Raw genomic sequence first — 23,368 nt, 5'->3', positions numbered from 1 at the left:
TTTATTATCTATTCTACTCTTGTTGTTGTGACTTTGCATTTGGGTTCAACTCACTCTGTCTGCATCCGTGACAGTAACACTCCATCCTACTCCTCCCATTCAACATTCCTCGCTGGCAGGTGCCATCCTATAGATAGAGTATAGACTAGAGCGTATGTATGTGCATGTATAAAGTGAGTAGCAAATTGACTTGACTTTTCTGTTTGAATGTATGGGCTGTCAAGGCCAGAAAGTAGTTTTCTGCCTCTCAGTTAGGCGTTCCCGCACAACTTCCGGGTATGATGATGATGTCACACGTATATCCTCTATAGCCCATATGAATACAATATGTGTAGTGACAAAGATCCCGCCCACTCGGCTTCAGTCCCCCAACACAATTTGGTTTGTGTATAGATAGCCCAAAAGAGCTCCAATACATGTAGGTACTACTACTGTATTTAGTCACAAACTCTTGTTAATACTTTTCATTGGATATTATTCATAAAACCCACAGACTTAACCATCTTCCATCTACCTATTTGAGCATGTAATCATTATAGATGAAGATTTTCTAAAACTTTAAAATAAAGAAAATAGCTCATCTACAAGTTCACAGCGCATTGTTGCATCTTGTGAACTTGTAGACTGTTTTGGTATTTTTGCGTGACACTGTCATACTGTACAATGAAGTAGGACATTCATTTCTGAAAAATAAATTTGGAGATATGGTCAAGGATTCTATGGGCCAAAAGCAACAATACATCATGGAAATCTGTCCTTAAAAGCAGTTGTCTCAGAGTGCATGCTACGAAATGGAGCTAACTGGTTAGAAATTAACAGCCACTATGTTCACGGCACTGAGATAATTTAAAGAGGAAGGGGTTATGGGAACTTATATTAAAGCAACTTCGCTAAAATCAGACCTCATCATCATCTGAATATCAAAAACACCATTAGTGGATATAGTGTATTTTTTAACGACAAATTGTCTCTTTAAGTAGCTATTGCATTTGCTGTTGGTGTCTGTGCACTGAACAGCGAAACCTTGGACCATGTCTGCTCTGAACACACACATCTGATCTGATGACACTACTGTGGAAAATGTAATTTCTAATTTATTTGATATTGGAGCAAATACTATCTGGCAGTCTTACGGCTTGACCCTCCGAGATCCCCATCATTATCTTTATAGTGTTGAAAGTGTTCCAAGTATAGTAGTACCTTCCTAAGAATCGATTTTGTGATGAATAGTACTGCTGCTGAAGAATACCATCAACTAACCGTTGCTCTCAACTTTTTATTTTATCAACGGAATGATCAAACGCATGCACACAAACACAGACATCTACGCGATATGCTACACTATAAGAACAAATGCTGATGAAACCGGTATCTAGTCTTAACAGGATCCAGATGCTCAGACTCGTACAAGTGAGGAGAGACGCTATTGAGTTGAGTGTGCTTCTTTCTTCCAGGTGGGAAATTGTGTGGCAACGCATCCATCTCGCGAGCACACACACGCGCACATGCACACGCACACATGCGTGCACACACACGCTCACACGCAAGCGTTCACAACAACAGCGGAGGCAGCCATGCAAGGCACCCACCCACCTGCTCATCGGGAGCAGTTCGAGGTTTGTGTCCTGCTCAAGGACACATTGAGGCTCTACCCTCCTGAGACATTGCTACCCAATAGATGCAAATTCACAATGTAGATGTTATGTTCTGTATACTGTATGTCATGGTATACTGTATGGCACAGAGACGTGCTGCGGATGGCCAATGCCGTAACATAAGTAGATGGTAGCATACAGTATGTGGTACAGATACAGTATATACAGTACAGTACGCTAAAGGCCACATTGTAAGACATACTATACAAGAGACGTAATCATATACCGGGTATTATATACTGTAAATGGGGTAATCTACGCACACAGGCTGTGGGGGGTTGAGAAAGAGTGCCACTTGGTCTAATATAATCATTAAGAAATAGCTAATCTACGGTTCATATCCACAGTATGGATTCACTGATTTAATTTGTGACCCTCTTGGCTCATCCATGGCGTGCGAAGGACAGACGCAGAAAAGAAGGTTATTATGAATTCAACAAAATCACTCCCGTGCAGCTCATCAATATTCTGCGGGTGTGGTGGAAAAGTGGGTTCGGGCTTAACGAGGGGATCCACTGGATAAATGATAAAAAAAACAGGACAGCCATTGTCCTTGAACTCTTAATGGCGTACTAATAGTGCAGGGTGTCAAGAGTGATTTTAACAAGAATGTTCTGAAACAAACTTCTTTTTTTCATGCCTGCCTTTGGACTTAGAGGTCTCTCTCTCTCTCTCTCTCTCTCTCTCTGCCTCTTTCTTATTCCCTCTCTATCTCTCTCTCTCATCATCACATTAACAGCTCAGGCACGCCTTTCACATAATCACTAGCCTCCGTCCTTCCCCTGCAGCCTGGATGAGGGGACTCATTATAGCAGAGAGAGTGGCAGACTGAGGCCAGTGTGCATTACTGAGGTCATATTGTGTGCTGCAGACAGGAAAAGGATCAAAAACCCGTCATAAAGAAATCCATTTTTGTACTGTGGACTGGGGGACTATAGACTGAGACTGCAAGTTTAGGTAAAAAAAACAAAACAACATATTACACATATATACAGTACTGTATACTGTACAATATCTGTACACACACACACACACACACACACACACACACACACACACACACACACACACACACACAGAGGAGAGGTGAAAACATACCCGTTTCATATGCTGTTGTTGTACTGTATATTGAGGAACCACCCAATATGCTACACTGTAGCTTGTAAAAACAATGTATAGTCTGGTTTCTTAGTGATGTGCTTTCAGTGTCGACGTTGCTGTCATTGATTCCTTCATTTTTTTTAAATCTCTCTGGCATCTAAGAATCTGAATTTGTGAACGTTTAATTTCATTTTCTTTCTGTTCAAGATGTGTTTTGAAATGGTCTTCTTATTGATTATCAAATGATATGGTTATAGGCTCACCCACAATTTCTCCCTCTGTTCTCCTTTTCGACCCTTTATCTCTCAAACCCAGATAAAAGCTTAAAAAAGAGGGATAACCACATAAGAGGAAGAAAAAGAAGAAGACGAAAGAGAGAGAGAGGGAACAGGCCATGGCTGAGGGGATGATTGCTTCTCAAAGTGGTAAGAAGTATACATTTACAGAGATTTTGAATGATTTGATTTTGAATGATTTGATTCCATTTCTGACACTCCCCGGGAGGAGCTAAAAGGTTTATTTATGACTGTAAGAGAAAAAACAGATGTTCCCTACAGTATAATTTTCAGCCATCTTGAACTTCAATAAGTTGCCCGAACAGCCACACTAATGTGAGCACATGCATCTTAGTATTCACGTTGTGCGCACAGTGAAAACAGGATTGAAAATATAATGAGCAAGCCTGATTGCGTATTTATGTTTAATATATTGCTCAACAGAATTCCCTTGAATCAAAGCCTGTCATGCACCTTATCATTAAGTTATGATGAAGGCTGAAGGAACATTAACACTTTGCTAGGATGCTATTACAGCTACTCTAAGTAGTGTGATTTGTCTTGGTGATATACAGAATTAATTAAGGTACAAATATACGCAGATGGGAGCAGGAATGAAAGCATAGAAGAACCACATGGATACATTCAGTATACATTTGTGTGTGTACTACTCACACTTACGGTACGTCAGACCGCCGATCCAACCATGCATGAAGATCTCTGTATCTGTCAGTCCTTGTTCCTTTTGTGACAGATATATACTGTAATGGAATGGAGTTGACCGATTTGTTTGCGCCTGATGCCATGACGACACATTGAGGTTTGACCATAACACACACCATATTTGGGTGTAGCTGCATTGGAAACTCCTTATGTAGTTATGGCTATGACATGAGTGTGATGATGTAGTCCACCGGCCCGCCAGTACTCCCATAAGGCAATTTAAATATAATAGGACGCACGCACGCTGAGGGACTGAGCATACACATACATATTCTCATCTTTCTATGTCTTATAGGTATAAGGCTTATTCCGACAGAGCACCAAAATACTTCCGCTAGAGGGCGCTATCCCCCTGGGTCGCGGCGTTATTTAATATGTATGTGACTTGGTGTTTGTGTTGGGATTCCCATTGCATCATATAATAACTGTGTTCCAGAAATGAACATGAGTCCCGATGATTTCACTCATAATGGATATAGTACTACTAATTTATCCAAAGAGTAAGATTCAAAAACAGACACTTGTACAAATGTAACTCAATATCATAAACGACACAGAGTCACGTACATATACCTGACAGAATCGCTGGGGACAGAATCGCTGGGGTGGAATGTTTATCTTTGGAACACAGTTTCCTATGGGAATTCCAATACAGGGGTAGTGGGAGTGACGTCAGGTCTTCGCTACGCTATTGCTCTCTCTCTCTCTCTCTCTCTCTCTCTCTCTCTCAGCTATGTAAGACACCAGGTTTATTCGGTGCTGAACCTACTGTACCATCATCCACTTCATTTTATTGGCCTCATTATTCCCCAGTGGCTTCCTCTCTGACCCCTGACACACAACTCACTGTAGGTGAATACATGTATTACTATAGCAGGTCAAACCACCAGGGTGAGCGTCCCGACTGAGAGAAGAGTCGTATCATGTTGTCATCCTGTGATTTCCTATAGACCCAAAGAGCATAGACTGAGTGTATTGAGCTGATGCCACCATAAAGCCATTCGCCAGCAGTAACCCAAAACGGCTTCTAAAGAAAGCCTTTATGTTTAGAGGTTGTCAGTCACAATGAATACATGGATCTTTATTTAGCATGTGTGGTTTAGATTGGAATATCTCATATCACCTCCCATGGGTATTCCATCCACAGGGGTTCCCCACCTACCCCCCCCCCCCCCCCCCCCCCCCACACACACACACACACACACACACACACACACATTACATTTCTACCATTATGCGCCCTATAGTGTAAGAGCAACTGTAATTGGTTGCCGATTTACGCACAGTGCTACGTGCGTTGCAATACTGGACACAATTCATATGCATAGGTTCAGATATCCAGACCATGATACCGATGCTGAATAATGATGATAGCTGAGGTAGAGCAGTGCACCAAGCAAAGAGATGCCAGCTCTTTTATTGACTTGGCCCGTCAAGGTGAGATTTATGATTAATTTGTCATTTTACTTTTCAAATCCATTTCTGTTTAATTATTTAATGATCACTTGATATGAGAGCACCATGTGAAATGAACATGACAGTTTGTTCCATCATGATTGCATTTCATACTGAAGATGTAGCAAGTCCACCATTTCCTTCTTGTCAATCATCATAATGAATGGTCTGGTTGGTACTATAAGCTGTTTGACTCACTGCATGGTGTTTCGCATTCCAACGCACAAATGTGATTCTACTGTGCAAAATGCAAGGATCATACAAGAAGAGGATGGATGCAGGGCATGTATGAAGGGAGACAATTGCTGCCTACCGCATTAACATGCCAATAATAATTTAAAGTAAATCAGTCATTGTGGCGTTGAACAGTCGAGGCCTATGGAACGGTACGTGCTTTGTCGGGCGTGTTCAGATGAGCTGCGACTCCATCTCTCATCTAACATATCATCCTGACAACCGTTTTAATTAACAAGCCGAACTCCACTCGTCTCTCCCCTCCCAGTAGCCGACCTGTCATGAAACTGTGTGTGTTTTGAGTGGCTGCACATTTGCACAACAAGAGCGAGAGAAAGCGCCGGCGAAGCAGCCGAGGTGACGTTGTGTGAAGTGATGTGCAGGTTGAAGGCAGATAGTGTCATTTCCCTCAGTATCACCGTTAAATCTTAATCTCCCGGCCCCTCGTGGGAGGAGCCAGCCAAGCATGGGATTGTATTTTGCATCTAAATCAAGACACCCTGTTTTCTACAGAGAGGGACTTTACTATTAAGACAAAGTTTGATGCACCTATTTAAAAGGCCCCACTGCGTGGGGGCATATCGTCCCACTGCTTCTGCTGATGTTTGCGTAAGCAACATTTCTAATTATGCCACCCCATAAACTGTAACATCTCTAATCAGTAAAAATGAACAGTAGTGCCCGAGGGAATACGAGGCGCTGTGCACTTTCTTTCAGTGGGTTGCATCAGGAATGGTGAATTCGTGGCTGCCACTGAACGACAAAGGATGTCTGTCATTGTAAAATGATAATCGATATGCATCTTTTTCATCCTCTGCCATTGACAGAGTACTGTACTCTGCTGTAAATGAAGATCGTATTGATTGTGTTGACTAACATTGGAATGGAGGCAATCATTCCTTGCCTAATTCCTCTAATTCTTTAAGTGTTCAAATTGCGAGCCTTCCAAACACCTTGGCTCACACAGACCTATGCATTTCCAATCCCCAGTGATTGAAAACAATCATATTCTTTGTACACATTTTCAAGAACAGTTATTTCTTAAGAGTGAATTTTTCAGGGTTGGTTGACAGTGTAGCTGATAACAGTGGAAACTATTTATGGTGGTGGCACTGGTAATGGAAAATTACTTTGTTAAGCATGTATTACGAATAATTAGGACAATGTAGAAAGAGATTAAGCATTGGCATTATGAGTGCATCTAAAACTACTACTATTATTGTCATAATCAATTAATCTAATTTATTTATTTGTCTTAATTTCTTGATTAATGTATGCAATTATTTAGGCCAAGATACTGTAAACAAACGCATGAATGCACGCATGCGCACAAACACTATTTTTAGTGGCATAGAACACAGGCCCCCACACTGCAAGAAAACTGCCATTATCTTGGTCTGCTTGCCTTTCATCCAATTAGTGTACTTGTACTTCATTATTTAATGAGTGGGATGCATTTACTATTGAGATAGCGATAATTGAAGTTGGTACACCTTCAAATCCAATTTGTGGTCATCCAGAAGCTAACTGCCAAAAATCCTAAGCAAATATTTTCAGATACCTGTAATTAAATGATTTTACTTAATCAAGATGACTGTTTTACTGTATCATGCTGATAGACTTACACAATTACTACTACTAACTTTAAATATTAACATGGTTATTAAAAATAAATTAAAAACTATTTCCCATAAAAAAAACCTAGCATTCATGCAATTAGCATTCAGCTTAGGAAAATTACAGTTTCTGTCAATGGCATGGTTGGTGGTCAGATGAGTGGGCTGTGTGCATTTCAGAGAGTTTATTTTAATGATCAATCAATTGGATTGTGCACTGGCTTGGATCAGTGCACAGTCATTTATTTTTACAACTTGTAAAACTTGTAATCAACACATAATCCACCAGGGTTTTGTATCACTACTTCCTGCCTCAGTGGGAAATGGCCTGTGCACCCCTGCCACCCCACAGACTCCACGCCTCTACCTCCACCCACTGTCTCAGCTGGATACCTAGCGTAACTGTCGTCCAGAAACCTTGTATGTCCATATTTAAACGTTTTATGGTTTCCTTCCGCAAATGAGTGAAAGTGGTTATGTCTGTCTGTCTGGTTTTATAAATATTGAACCAATGAAAAGTATTGACAAGATCTTGTGAATAAGTAATAACGTACGTTCCATTGGAACACAGGTTCATTTTTCCATTTCCTGCAAAGCAAAGTAACAGACATACTTGTGGGCTGTGTTCGGAAATTCACACTGAGTGCACTGGTGTGCCCTCTTCTCGTTTGTTTATTCACTGCACTGGGTGCGTTGTTCGAAAAGCTGGTGAGTGAGTCACTGCAGTGTTTTGAGCGCTCCCCGGGGACGAAAGCTAAGCTATCAAGGCAAGCATTTTATACATCACCATCAGGCCTTTGCTATGTTTCACCAGTTTCAATTGAAACGGGCCTACAAGCTCCGACTGACAGTCAGCCGTCAGTTAACCCCCTGCCACCCTTTGCTCTCTCTCTCTCGCCCACTTGCTGCCTTGCTCTCTCGCACAATGTTAAGTTACACCTCTTTCCTGTTAATAACATGGGTAAAATGTGCATCATTGGGAGGTAAAGAGGAGACACTTTATTGTGAAGGGACGACAGGATGAGTAGAGGTGTTGTTGCTGCGTAATTGTCGAGAGTAATGGCTGCACGCGATATTGAACAGTCAAAACTATTTGTATCAATACTCCTGTATCAACAGAATAATTATGTCATATATACAGTATGTGGGCCTCATATTTGATTGAAACTGCATGGCCTCCAGACTCCTAAGGCCACCCCTGTTCACCATACAAGTGTTCATCATTTACCTTGGCCCACGTTCTAACTGGTTAAAACGACCAGTCGTTCGTAAATAAGCCCCACTCTGTGCGCTCTGTGACTTGGCCGCCCAGCACACTCAAAAAACAGAGCAGATTCCCGGTACGCATAGCCAAACGCACCCGAGAGCCATGCACTGTGTTGCCTTTCAAAACATCCCCAGAAAGAGTTGTTGCCCGCGCATAGAGAGATGGAAATTGTGACAGAGCTCTTAATTAGAGTGGAGGCGGAGATACATGGCTTCATCAAGGGACTACACACATCCAGGTGTTACCACCTTGTGAAGATGAAACGCTCCATTGTTATTATACTAAACTGTTTACCTGAGTTTTCCCCACACCATTTAAATGTATATTTTTAACTGCCTGCAGACTTATGCCTGATTTATACTTTGTTTTGTGCGTTTCTAAACAGAAAGGTGCTGCTCTTTGGAGTTCATAGACGTTCACCCATCTTCGCTGCACGTCACTGGTGCTCAAGGAACTAAAGCGTTATTCATAGTCTGGATTTCCGGTGGTGAGGTGGTCACCTCACCACCGGAGCGGTGGTCACCTCACCACCGGAGCGGTGGTCACCTTACCACTGAAAATCCAGACTATATGAATGAGCCTTAAGTATGAATCATACTTTACTGTATACCACACTTAGTAGTGTAGGGAGTTATCTAGGTTTTAATTTGTTGTGTAGCTTTTTTTGTGGTAAACTTATTAAACCAGATAAACCCACAATTTCAGCACGCAACTCTACATCTGACCTCAAACCTCAAACACTTAGATCTCCATATATGGAGCTGACCTTTCTGAGTCTCTGACATTCCATATGTTGATCCTTCCCCCCACCATTCATTCCAACATATGGAATGAATTCTGTACTGGTCATATATGGAGCGTGTCTTGAGTGTACAGGGTTTGATAAGGTCAGATCAATTATGGAGCTGACATATGGTCAGCTCCATATCATATATTATGGAGATCTAAGGGTGGCAGCGGGGGCAGTGTCTTGAGTGTACAGGGTTTGATGAGTGCCCATGTAGGGCCGGGCCTACGTAATTTCCGTGCCTGTTGAGGACTCTAATTATCGCCGGCTGCCGGGTGCGATCTAAGGGTTTGAGGTGTGAGGTGAGATGTAGAGTTGCTGGCCAATATTGACGACATCAGGGATCTCCAATATGGGCTTAACTGCAACCTGCGGTCGCAATAACATTTGCTGTAAAACACTGAATGGCAGTAATGAGTAAGGAATCAAAGTAATAACATGTGCAGGTGAAAAATGAACAAACATTTTCTTTTGGCTCCCTGTAGTGCCCATCTCATTGCAGCTCAGTTCTGATTTATCTGAGAGTTCCGATAATATCATCTTCCCTGTTCAGCTATTTTGAGGCAGAATCCCTCTGGGTTCTATAGCAGCTTTCAGTGAATGATGCAGCTTAGAAGATCAGGTCAGGGACTGTATGATGTGAGGAGGAATGCATAATAAATTATGTTTAATAGAATAGGAAGTCTCTCCCAGCATTCCGCCTAAGTAATCTGTCAGAGAAGTTAGCTTTATTGGTATTCTTTTATTTATTCTTTATTCTTTTCCACATAAATAACTACAAAAATGTCAAAAAATGTGTTTCATGTTATTGAAATGCTTGTTCCATAATGAGGTGGGCAGAATTAAATAATACTGAAATACTTTTTCTTCTTTGTATTATTTTTGCCAATGCCATTGTGACTGTGTTTATGACAATGGAAAACAGTCACATCTGTCAGACGGCATCCATATTGCCCATTATAGTTTCTGCTGTGCCCATATGTCTCATTACTCTTGGAAATAGACTTACATCTCCACCAAGTCTATTGATTCATCATCATTATTCTCTCGGCCCTTTCCCTCCTAAACATGTCATTCCAAGTCTGGCAATTGCTTTGCAAATGATGCCTGGGAACATTTTGCATGATTGATATTGGTGTAGCTGTTAGTAAGTATTCGATGATGGTCTATTGATGGTTTTGAGATGCAAATGACGTCGGTAGTGTCATGCTATATTCATCAGTATGGTGTAGGTTGGTGAGCGGTGACCAAGGCACAACCAGGCCACTACTGTGTTTACGTACAGTATGTATTGGCCCAGATATTGACTGGTGCCTTTTATGTGATGTCAGAATAATTATTCATAGTTACGATTGGAACTCATTTTTCAAAGGGATAGTTTACTGACCAGGCAATGCTTCAAGTTCAGGTCAGTTTAACCCATTCTGACCTGAGATCAGATTCATACGAGGTTTCCACTGGACACACGCTGGTCTGACGAACCCATTCTGACCTGAGATCAGATTCTAAAAATGTCAGTCATTCTTCGATTTTTTTCAAAAATAGCAGACCTACAAGCTCGTATCGCGCCACTCGGTGGCGCGATATGAGCTTGTAGATCTGCTATTTTTCAATAGCTAAAGCATAACATGATGCTAACACCAAAATGGGTGCCCGGTCAGAATGAGTTAATAGTCTTCTGCTATTGGCCACTGTCTGCTATTACCCCCGAGTAAACATACTTCTTTGTGAACAACATGGCTTTGCTGTCTGATCTCCAATAGACCATGTGACCGCCCACTTTCCTGGAAGAGCATTTCCCATTAATTTACTCCATAGATGTTTCAGAACGAGTTTTATCATCATTCTGCGCCTGGAAGCCTGGCCTCATGGATGATGACCATGGGAAATACTCCACTACCCACCATCCTAATGTGTAACAGATACAGCTCTGATTGGTGGATGTTACTGCCTCCCCTAGGATATAAAGTCACTTGACATTCATGGGAATATCACATGATATTCTATTATCTTGAATCCCATAGCCAGGAGACATAATCATAAAAATGAATAAATATATAAACAAATAAACAAATAAATAAATAAATAACCGATCAAGTTGACAGTATTAAAACAACAACAACCTATAAGTACTATATTTTCTGTGTGTTTTCTAATTATTTGTATGAAGAGAATCAAATGTTTTGTGGCATCACAAATCAAACTTGTTTTTCTCCAAACGAGACTTGGCTCCCCCCCCCCCCCCCCCTCTCTGTCCAATACCCCCACCCCCCACCTGCGCCTAACCCCCACCCCTCCCTTTCTTTTTCTTCTGGAGATGCAAGTATACAGTCAGGGCGCAGCTCGCGCTTGCGATCAACAGCAATACGTTTTGTTTGTTTGATGTACGTTATACAGTATGTGTTTCAAGCCTTATGATCTGCTGTAAAAACCATTTGCCCTTCGGGGACACTAATATAAAAATAACCTTGAACCTTGACATTGCATATTGCGTGTTGTCTACACAGGAACAATCATACATGTACAGTATAGCTTTTTTTTTTTTTAACTAAATTTTTATCCCACGATTTTGTAACCCAGTTTTCTTTTCACCCAGTGCCAATTATCTAATGTAATCCTGGGCGCTACACTTCCTCTGCCAACCTGGGGGGGCAGCGGACTGACCTCATGCCTCCTTCTATGCATGAGGAGTCCAAGCTGCTTCTTTTCACCTGACAGAGGGGAATTTCCCCGGCCGGACGTAGCGCGTGGAAGGGACACGTTATTCCGACCAGTTCCTTTCCCCTCCATCAGGCGCCCCGGCTGGCCAGGGGGAGGTAGTTTTTTTTTTGTATAACTTTATTTATAAGATTTTCAATTTTTGTAGACAAACAACCCCACATATACCCCACCCTCCCCGGTTCCATCACAAAACAAGACAACAACAACAAAAAAACAAAACAACAACAATAAAATAAACAGGTAGTAAAGGATATAAATAATAAATGAAATAAATACAATAAAATAAATTTTGCCTTTTACTAGATTAAGGGGCTACACAGTGAACCAAATTACATGTAGGAAAAACACTTAGGTCACAAAGGGTGAATTCAAGGAAAGGGGACCAAGCCTTTACAAATTTCTGGCGAGATTTGAACCTGTTGTATCTGAGCTTCTCCAATGGTATAAAGGATAGAACATCCTTGACCCAACTTGTAAATGTTGGAGGTTTATCAGATTTCCAATTGCGGAGAATAAGTCTCCTCGCTATGAGTGAAGCAAAAGCTATGAAATTGGCTTGGGGAGAGGTAATTGGTGAATCGTCGTTGGGAACTCCAAATATAGCAGTTATCGGGTTGGGCGCAATTGGCATATGACAGATGGTTGAGAAAGCATCAAAAATTCTATTCCAAAATGGGTTCAAGGAAGTGCATCCCCAGAACATATGTCCAACAGAGGCTGGCTCCAGATGACATCTTATACAAGTAGAGTCAATGTCAGGATAAATTTTAGTTTTTCAGAAGGGAGAATGGCTGTAAGTCTGGAATAATCCGTGGTGCTTTCAATGTGGAGCCTCTGCAGTATGGAGAGCATTGACAAAACTAGCACCATGTACAGTATTGATCATTATACGCCTACCTAGACCTGCGATACCCAGCTGCAAAGATACCCAGCTGCAAAGCCTCGGTTATCCAGCAGTTCTCCACTAGTGGCAGAAGGGAGAATAGTTGTAGGTTTTCATGTCCACGCGACTATGCCGCGGCATTCACTTCGGGGCCTCTGCCATACAGAGAGGATTGACAAACATAGCACGTACAACGGGAATAATTTCTCCTATACCCAGACGTAGCAATAAAGATGAAAAGCAGTTTTTTTTCCGTACAAGCATGCAATATTTTATTTGATCTCGTATTGTTTAGAGTCCCTGACCTTCCATTCCCCTGCCGCCGCCGCCACCACCCTGTGCTGAAAACACCATTATTATTATTATGCTCTGATCAGGGGAGATGCCATGCAGTGATGAGACATCTTTTGAAATCATGGTTAAAGTATTGGTCTCGCTCCCTACTGTCAAGAGTGATCAAGGGGAGACGGGGTTCACTCTGTGAGAATACGCGTGAGCATCGTCACTGTCGTCATCATCATCATCATCTCTCTTACATGGTGCTCCATCCCTCCCCCCCCCCCCCCCCACTTCTCATCCCGCCTCCCGTCCCTCCTCCTCCGCCTCTCAGCGGACATATTATTAATGTGTGGATGTGATGCCTGTCATTCCCCGTGCCCTACTTAGACCAGATGGGCTTCATTCAGGTCTGTCACAAAGATGCAGGTGCAGGGCTCTCGAATGTCAGTCTGGTAATTACAAAGCGTGTGAGCTGTGTGTGTGTGCGTGCGCGGGAGTGTGGGGGAGGGTTCCTTTCGTATTATTTTTAGCCTTTTAAGAATGTATACGCAATTGTCATGCACCAATCTCACTTTAAGAATGAAGAGGGATTAATTTGTCACTTATTCATACAGGTACTACTGTACACTGCGTTGCTGCTGGCTATCGGGCCTGGCTCTTTAGCCGACTGGTAACATACGCGCCAACAATCGGACACATATATAGGTCCCGGGTTTGCCTTCCGGCCGAGGCTACATTAGTGGCGTTGGCGGGATAGGTTCCTCCGGCTCCGTCCGTTCCTCTGCGTTACACACCTAATGCAGCATAGTCGTTACTATACCTGGTGCGGAGTTCTGTCTGCGGACGCGCTTCCAGGTAGGGCGAACGACTGTAGGCTAGGGCGCTGTGTTTGCTGCTCGCTATCGGCTCTTTAGCCGACTGGTAACGTATGCGACATTCAGATACATACATACAGTATAGGTCCTGGGTTTGCCTCTCGACCAAGTCTACACTAGTAGCAACATATTCCACAAAGACTCTGCTAAAACAATTCAACATAACACGATAGTAACAAGTAACATTTTGAGCAGCAACTCAGGATTCTGCAGCGGGAAAGAAATCTCTTGCTGGGCCTTTAGGCCCAGGCTGTAAAACACTACTCATTTTGATCATCATTTTGTATCATCATAGTGCAGTCCTGCACCATTATTACTTCAATTATCCTCTGGATTATTTTTTGCTGAATATTGTAATCACGATAATTGATCATGATGATGATTATAGATTAGATTTTTTATTTGGGGCGAAAAAGATTATTTCATGCTATGGTTACATCTTTGGCCAAATAGTAATGAATGGCCTCTGTTATATTGTGTTTCTGTGAACCTGAGGGATGGGGAAATGTTTGTAAAGTCTTTTAGTTCATTGTGTAATGCTGAGGAGATGAGGGCAAGGTGCAAAAGCTAACCAAATAAGACGTTTGAATTAATTGCCAAGAATCACAATTATACGTTATTGTAAAATACAAAGTTTACACATAAATACATTTCCTTTTATGAAACCAGGAAAAGCAATGTGCTGTATGTATGGTAGTAACAACATTACATATCTACTAGAGCAGTGGCTCTCACACTTTTTCATGTCAAGGAAGCCCAAATCAATGTATTTGGCTGCAGACCCCATCTGGAAATAATTTATTGTGTGGCAGATGTTTAAAAAAAAATCATTTCAAGATTTTTTTAAACATCTGCCACACAATAATTATTTTTGAAAATGGCAACTCACCGTGCGTGATGTATTATCGAATGTAGTGTGTGCACTTGACATCGCTGCCAACAACTTCCAAAAACATTGTTGGAAAGAAAAAAAAATGTTCAGAGATGCAAAAGTCAATTGTTGTTTAATTGATTTGCATGGATTGATCTGAAAGTTTATCTGAAAATATTCCCTGAAGCAAAGACAGATTTTTGTTTTTAAAATACTGATTTATGAACAAAATGAAATGGTCCATGACTTGATAACTGCACAATGTTGTGTTTTTGGTAAAGTTTTACTTTCCCCATGGGGAAAGTAAATAGGGAAAATCTGAACAAACACAGAAGCCAGCAAGAAAAGAAAATGGTCTTCGAGGTGTGAATAGACATTTTTGAACATTTTAGAAGGAAAGGGATTAAGGGAGACTGCAGGGGGGAATTGTACTTGACCTTATCAGCAGCAGAGGTGAGAATGCATAAACAAAAACCGGTTGATTACATATGAAACTTTACACATACACACACAGACACAGACACACGCACATGCACACGCACATGCGCACACACACACACACACACACACACACACACACACACACACACACACACACACACACACACACACACACTACTATGTCCTGCAGAATGACAATAAAACAGTGCATGTTGGGTAACTGAGGGCTCCGCTCCCTGCGGCTTCCTTCCTCCTTGTGTTTGTTTGTTGTATTCAGCACAGGAAATGCAAGGCTTCTAATTAAGTCTTGGAGGGGAGGGAGGATCTTAACTGGCCAACTGAGCGCATGCTATCACAAACTCAGCTACCATGTTTAATTTATATCTCCTCTATTATTTATGGATGCCGTGATCTGTGTGTTAGGCCTATACAGCATATGAATATCTCTCTGCATGTGCATGTGTTTGGTCTGTCCAGTGTTTATGTGTTTGGGTTAGGAGAAGGAGAAGGAAGAAGACTGCAGAAAAAGAGAGCATAATTATATTGGCAGCATAAATGGCTGAAATGTTATAGTCAAATATACAGTATGTTGGTCTGTAAGTCTCCCTCTCTCTTTTTGTGTCTTTCTCTCTCCCTCCCTCCCTCCCTCCCTCCCTGTCTCAGTCCATGTGCGTAACTAACACTGACTCATTCACCTCAGCATGCATGCACTCGCCCAGGCACACGTTGTGATGCGGACACCCACGGACTTTCTCACAGACAGAGACAGACAGACGCACACACTAATTTACGCATCGTACGCACTTCATTGCTGTTAATTGGACCTTGTATGTCTAAAATCGTTACTTTGGACACTGGATACATTGTAGTTATTATTTAGTCACAACACAAGCTCTTCAGCTCTAGCTCCTTCTATTTGTTAAATATTTATACAACCCACACAGACAGACTTAACCCATTTAGCCGTGACGTCGAAATAAAATAACTGTTCGCTCTGAAAGAATATATACCTATTCAAAGATTTGTACCGCATTTTCACAATTTTTCAAAAATAGCTAAATTATAACTAAATAATGTTTAAAACACTACTATACTAGCTTGTGAGCTAGTAGATCTGTAATTTCTGCTACTTTTGAGCAACACTTTCATATAAAAACAGGGCGTTATAGAGCATTGATTCATGAAAAAAGCGACGATAATGTTGCTACAGTGCCATTCAGACACATTGCATCTCTATGCAGACTCTGTGGGAGCAGCAGTAAGTAAGTACTGATGAGGGACTGAGGGTGCAAGGATGGAGTTAATGATACCCATGATGACATTGTTGATGTCCACCGTGCGTGTTTATGGCGCTTTCTCTCCAGCCCTCTAATGTGCAGCGAAGCAGCACAGAGACTCAATATTATGTATCATGCATGGCCAACCGGAGACTAAATCCACACATTCATGAGAAAAAGCTTGAATCAGCAGGTGTGACTGGCAAGGATAAGGCCTGGGTTGGTGGTGAGAGGGAACAGAGAAATGCAGGGTGTATAAATATTTCATGGAATATGTTAGCACACATGCAGTTGCCCGGGAGTGAGGGATAAAGATCAATAGTGAAGGCTACTGGATATGTACCGCTAAGGTTAGGGAGAGAAGGGGAATTTAAGTTCACGTTGCTAGGGTAGTGGACAAGGTCAACAAGGAAATGAAGCAATGGCATAGGTGGTGGTTTCCTGAGCCAGAGAGATGGGAGAGCAGATGTTCTAATGGCAAAGGTATATATGGATATAAAGGAGAGACGGCAATCCAAGTTAACCACTTGAACCCTATTCTATAGCATCAATATTCTGGGCATGTCATATAGGCAAATGTTCAGCATAAATAGGGGAACTTTTGGCAAAAACAGCAGCGCGGCGATTTGGTGTAAAGGGGGAAAAGGAGGGGACCAAGTATAGATTTATAGTGGGCCTCGGTCAACAAGTATACACTGTCGGTGTATCTGTCTGTTACACGAAATGTGTCCCGGCCGGGCATAACTCGGATAGCGGTCTCAAACTCGTCTTGTGCAATTCTGATGAACCAATGGTTTAACGGTTTCCGAGCTCCGAAAAGTCTTGAATAACTGTATTTTTCGTCCCACGGGCCTGAGAAGGAGGCATGAAACTCTGGTGATCTGCTTCGCTGTGATGGGCCAACTCAAACCGTCAGCTTCACGGATTGGCGGAGCGTCATGTCACATTTGAGCCGCTAAGCTAGTATAAGTGTCTGATTGGCTAACCCTAACCCAACCCTTAACCCATGTGTAGGTTTCCTTCTGCAGGACAGAGAGAGAGAGAGAGAGAGAGAGAGACGTGTTGTGTAACAGGGCTTGGTCCTCCTGAATAAAACATTGGCTGGTTGAAAATGCTGATGGGCAAGTGGCCAATAGCGCAACCTTAGGAAATGAAACAAATGAGCCTGTGGGATATCGAAAATGAGAGCGATAGGAACAATACTGTTCCTAACGAGCTTCCAGAGCACTTGGAATAAGAGAGAGAGAGGCATGTCCTGCACAGAGTGGGACTCGCCAATCTCAGTGACTTACATATCCTGTGGCGCACGCACGCACGCACCCACACACCCACACACGCACACACACACACACACACACACACACACACACACACACACACACACACACACACACACACACACACACACACACACACACACACACACACACAGGGCATTTAACGACCTTTACACCTGTGGAACTGTAGCCAGCAAAAGTGTAAGTGTGTGTGTGTGTGTGTGTGTGTGTGTGTGTGTGTGTGTGTGTGTGTGTGTGTGTGTGTGTGTGTGTGTGTGTGTGTGTGTGTGTGTGTGTGTGTGCATGCGCCGTGTTGTCAGCACTGTATATTAAACACTCCACTTATTACGTGATGTACTTGCAGAAACTTGTAGATGTATGCATGCATCTCATCGTATAGATCTACCGTTAGTGGGGCCGGTCACGGTCAGGTTGGGGTTCAGTGCTTTGCTCAAGGACATGGCATTAAAGGAATACCAAATCACTCTACTGCCTACTTCATACCATGGATAAATAAACACTTCAAAACGGATATTATTCTACAGTACCCAATTTTACATGGCAGATCTGCCCACACACTATAAGGCGGCAGTTATTCCTCAAGCCGTTTATCAGTCAAATTACGACGCAGGTGTCTCACAAGCCAACATTTTACGAGTTCAATCGGGAGTCAAAATGGCTGCGAGTGATGCGATACGCGGTGAGGGAGTGGACCACATTTTAACGCCTGAATGAAGGTGAGCTCGACCTATCGGTCCGTGCCGAGGTCGGCGGTAAAAGACTAAGCAGTGTAGCATATAAGCGCACACAGCAAGTTCAGCATCCCTGTGTGAGGACCATTACCCCCAGGAGATGGAATGGAGCACCTCCAGGGCCCAGGCTATTATCAGTTGTTGGTTGTGGTGATTATGGTTTACTCTACCATAAAAATCATACAGCACACATCATCATCGGCTATATTTAGTTCCACACAGCCCCCAGCCCGCCCCGTGCTGTAGTTACAGTGGTTATGTTTATATGGAGAAGGGATATTATATTTTACTTCAATATTTAATATATACAGTAATGGCATCATTTACATGATAACTGGATTGTCCTTAGTATAGTACTCCATGTAGTATTTCTGCTGAGAGGGTGCATAATGGAGAATATGCAGACTCGCCATACTAGTGTACCTATACTACCTACCATAGAGTGCTGTCACAGAGCACTGTTGCACCTATATCGTTTCATGTTTACCTCAAAATTGCATTGCAACAGCATGGCACGCATGGTATGCTTAAAAGGTTAACATGTGTTACTGTATGTGTTAAAATCTGGTAGGACTGTGCATTATGAGTACTAGTCCATACCCAGGGATGTGAGCACTCAGGTGAAAAGAGCCTCAAAAACGCAGGTTTTAAAATAGTTACAAGACACGCACGCACGCACGCACGCATTTGGGGAGGCCTTATACAGCTTAAGGAACTGTATTTCTTCTTAGGAGCTGGGGAGGGAACAGAGCTGGTCATGTTTGAGTCTAAAGTCTATCTTTAGATACCTCCTTTCTATATTTCTAATGATTTACTAATGCTGTTCTCTTCTATTCTGCACACATCATATGAATAATAATCTGATAATAATAATCTGATAATAATCATGCTGTGACATCACACTATCATCCGTTTCCGTGGCAACAGAGTTAAACCTTGTTAAATAAAGTCAAACATCTGAAGATGGTTTCTGACTCATACTCTCTCTCTCTCTCTCTCTCTCTCTCTCTCTTTCTCTCTCTGTAGAGTAGATTGACATTGTTGGCCGCAGACTGCAACAGTTCTTAAAGATGGAGTGCCATGATGTTTTTCCCAACGTAAAACATGATCATCAGGTCTTATTGTTATATAAGGAGGAAGAAGTTTTTCAAAAAAAGTGTACAGTATTTGTTAGAATTTCGTTTTTATGTGGGCACTGGGCACCCCCACCAGTTCTTTAAGTATGCCTGGTCTGATGGGTGGTGATCCACCTGAACCGAAGCCGCACCCACAGCTGTAGTTGTATGATAAAGGGGGAGGGGTTAGGGGAGGGGCTGATAATGTGATGTCACTATATTACTGTTTTTTTTTTCATTGGCAGGTTTGACTGTCAAGGGTTCAGCCTCCAGGAAGAAACCCTAAATACAAAGGGAATATTTCACATAAAAATGACTCAAGGGTGTCTAATGAAGTACTGTCACCTAATAGACACAAAACTGGAAAGACTCCATCTTTAAATACTGAGACATATTTTGTGCAAAATGGACACAGATCCATTTTGTATGATTTAGGGCTAATGGATTTTTTATGGCACCCCTGTTGATTTAATTCTGGATAACTCATTATTTATAATTAAATTATATACAAAATAAAACTAGGGTAGGGCCTATAGGGAGGCGCAACACCACTTCAATATCAATTAGTTGAAAGATTGGCCATTGAAGCAGAGGGTACCAGATGTCAGGGTGCAAGGAAGTGCATCATTGATCCACAGTCTGTGTCATAGCTAATATAGATGATGCTGTTGGCAATTGGACATGACAGGACAAAGTTCAGGATGATGGCACATTATCAACCTTACAATACAGTAAAAACATGAGTGTTCATTTAACTCTGAGAGTGTAATACATTTCTCAACGATCTCTTGATAAAATATAAAATATATTAGATCAGAGGGCATTTTGCTCCACTGTATTGCATCTGAGTTCAATTGTATCACTTTTTTGTGATAAAGAAAATAAGGTTTTAAGGATGAAACAAGATGACATGAAATTGCTTTCTTGTCCATAATGTACCTGCAGGCAGACATGGGACAGTTGGATGGATGTATACTGTATACATGTACAGTATGTGTGCCCATTCATTCTTTTAAAATGGAACACAATCAGGAGTGAAATCCATATGAACAATACTTTCCAGGTGGCAGGTTCAATCTCGAAAATATAAAAGCTGGAGAAAGAAATATCACTATCGGAGTAGACAGGAACAAATGTGGCATTTGAAAAATAGGCAGTAAATAAGAAATGCTAAACATGCTCGATGCTCGGGGGGGGGGGGGGGGGGGGGGGGGTGAGGAAATTGGCCATTTGTCAGCTTGGATAAGGTCACTGTGTAACTTGAGAGAGGCCCGTTAATTGACTGCCGTTGGGATGTTCTGACTGATAGTGTCCATGGAACCTGTAATGAAGTCGTACGCTGATTACCAAGCCAATGAATATAATCATTGTATGTTGTTCTCATACTCACAGAGGGCTTGTTTCAAACGCCAAATGCTAGAGGAAGTCTTTCTTGGTGGAATGGGTACTATTAAAGTTTCAACACCGGATTTAGGCTTAATGCACTGCATCAATGTTTATAGCCTATGGCTTGTCACTGTTTTGTCTGTCATGATTTTATTAGCTAAATTGAGGCATTTTTACTGGTGTTCAGCGGACATGCACCATGATACTTTGTAATTACGGTAGTTTTTAACTGCTTGGAGGATCATATTTGAGAAAGAACCCAATGGCTTTCAAGTAGGAGTAGAAGTGTGTACTGTATGTCGTGGCAACTTGAAAATACATCAGAAATGGTCAACATCGAATAGAACATGCATGCCACTTTATAATAAATACATAAAAATCAGGGGAGCTCACTATTTGGGAGGTTTGTCGTTTAATTTGTATTTGAAATTCATCCACTATATTTCATTCATCATGCCACATCCATATAGCATAAACGCTTTTGTCATAATGTCACATGCGTACAGTCCATCCAGCAGCAAACGCAATGAGATGTGTCAGAAGGAGCTTACTTCTTATTACCACGTACAGTACACAGGAAGTATCACCTGTTGTGTCTGACCCTCCATGGTCTCTTTAGGGCTGCAACTAATTATTATTATCATATTTTTTTTCTCAGCACATTCTATCAATAATCAAGAATCATTCGTTTCAAATCATATGTTTCTATACTGTATATATCGTTGAATCAACTTTTTTTTTATAATTGACTAAATTGATTAGTCTCATTAACCACTTAAGCTCTATTTTATATTTCATTGTACAAAAGTATTGCATTATTTTTTAATAATTGATTAAGTCGACTTCTTTGATCAACTGCTGCACCCCTACATTTCACTTTTATTACCGGCACGTAGCCTTGCAGATGTACAGTATACCGCGTAAACGTGCTATGCTGTATATCGCATGCTTGATCATGCATAGCATGTTCATTCCCTAGGTATTCCCTAGTAGTAGGAGGTACAACAAGTGGTCTGGTAACGAACTGGATGATAACAGACTTGGTTCTACAACGTTACATCCAAGATAGTGTTTGAGTGCTGAATTGATGCGGCTTAGATACATTATGCACACATGAGGCTTCTTCAAAGGCACTGCGCACAGCACGACAGAATCCATCTTTTATCTCTTTCAGCCATGAGCTTAGTGCTGTTATTTTTGTTATGTCTTCCTATTATGGTATCTCACGAACAGAAATGGGCCCCCAAATAATTGTCAAAACACTAAGATTGTAATGATAATATAACATTAATTCAAAAGAAAGTCATGCCTATAATTATAATAAGTTAAGTATGGGTCAGATGGGTGAATTTCAGTATGTTCAAGTGGGCCCTGATCCAGAAAATGTTGGGAACCACTGGTTTACACTGAAAGTGGTTATAAGTGCTGTGTTTATTATATAGAGCTATAATTTCTGATTGTGACATGATGAGAGGACCGGCCATTAGGCTGCTCAACTCCAAAACGTAGTCAGTATGATGATGAGTCAGTCAGCTATTGCAGGGGTTCGCTTAAAGGACAACTTTAGTTTTTTTCAACCAAGGTTCATGTTTTAGGTTGTTATTAGAGAAACTAAAAGGTGAGTGTTAATTTTCTTTCATTCGCTGCTTTCTTTTGTTTTGGGGATTTTAGCAGTTTTTGACAGGGGGGCGGGGGCATTCGAGCATGGGGCTAAATATGTATTTTTTTACAAAATATTATGGCGATTCATTTTTTTTATTATTTACTATTGTCCTAATAAACCCCAAGAAATTACATCTGGCCACAAAAGATCACAGGATTATTGAATGTGACAAACTGACATATTGAGCCTATACACACAGTATATAAGCCTTCCCCCAGTAGGCTACCTTCACATTCAGTAGATCCTGTGATCTTTTGTGGCCAGATGTAATTTCCTGGGGTTTATTAGGACTATAGTAAATAATACAAAAATAAATCACCATAAAATGTTGTAAAAAAATACATATTTAGCCCCATGCTCGAATGCCCCCGCCCCCCTGTCAAAAAGAGCTAAAATCCCTAAAACGAAAGAAAGCAGCAAATGAAAAAAAATGAAGACTCATCTTTTACTTTCTCTAATAACAACCTAAAACAGGAACCTTGGTTGAAAAAAACTAAAGTTGTCCTTTAAGTAAAACCTATTGACTGTCTGTGAAGGTCTGCATCACACAGTGATGGTTCAAGCCTATTATTTGTTGGGCTTAATCAATCATTTGACAATAATGAATGCAACAGTCGGTGCTCGCTAGTTTACCCATCTTTTTTTCTTTCTTTTTTTTGTTTGTCTAAACTAATGGCTTGTTTGTTGAAAAAGACTCATGATAATACTCATTATT

The 23,368-nt window shown here is 41.5% G+C and overlaps 1 protein-coding gene across 1 annotated transcript in view; it reads left to right on the top strand.

The window, feature by feature from the left end:
* Positions 1-23,368, top strand: part of lingo2 (leucine rich repeat and Ig domain containing 2) — a 314,021-nt gene that overhangs the window by 181,200 nt on the left and 109,453 nt on the right. Inside the window, exon 4 of the mRNA XM_083785512.1 lies at positions 3,072-3,181. The gene's annotated coding sequence lies outside the window, so the exon portion shown is untranslated. The remainder of the gene's footprint in view (positions 1-3,071; positions 3,182-23,368) is intronic.

This window comes from Protomyctophum parallelum (genome assembly GCF_964188405.1).
Source record: "Protomyctophum parallelum genome assembly, chromosome: 16".
In the NCBI taxonomy this organism is placed as follows: Eukaryota; Metazoa; Chordata; class Actinopteri; order Myctophiformes; family Myctophidae; genus Protomyctophum; species Protomyctophum parallelum.
Note: the sequence above shows the minus strand (reverse complement) of the source record. Positions and strands in the feature narration are given on the sequence as shown.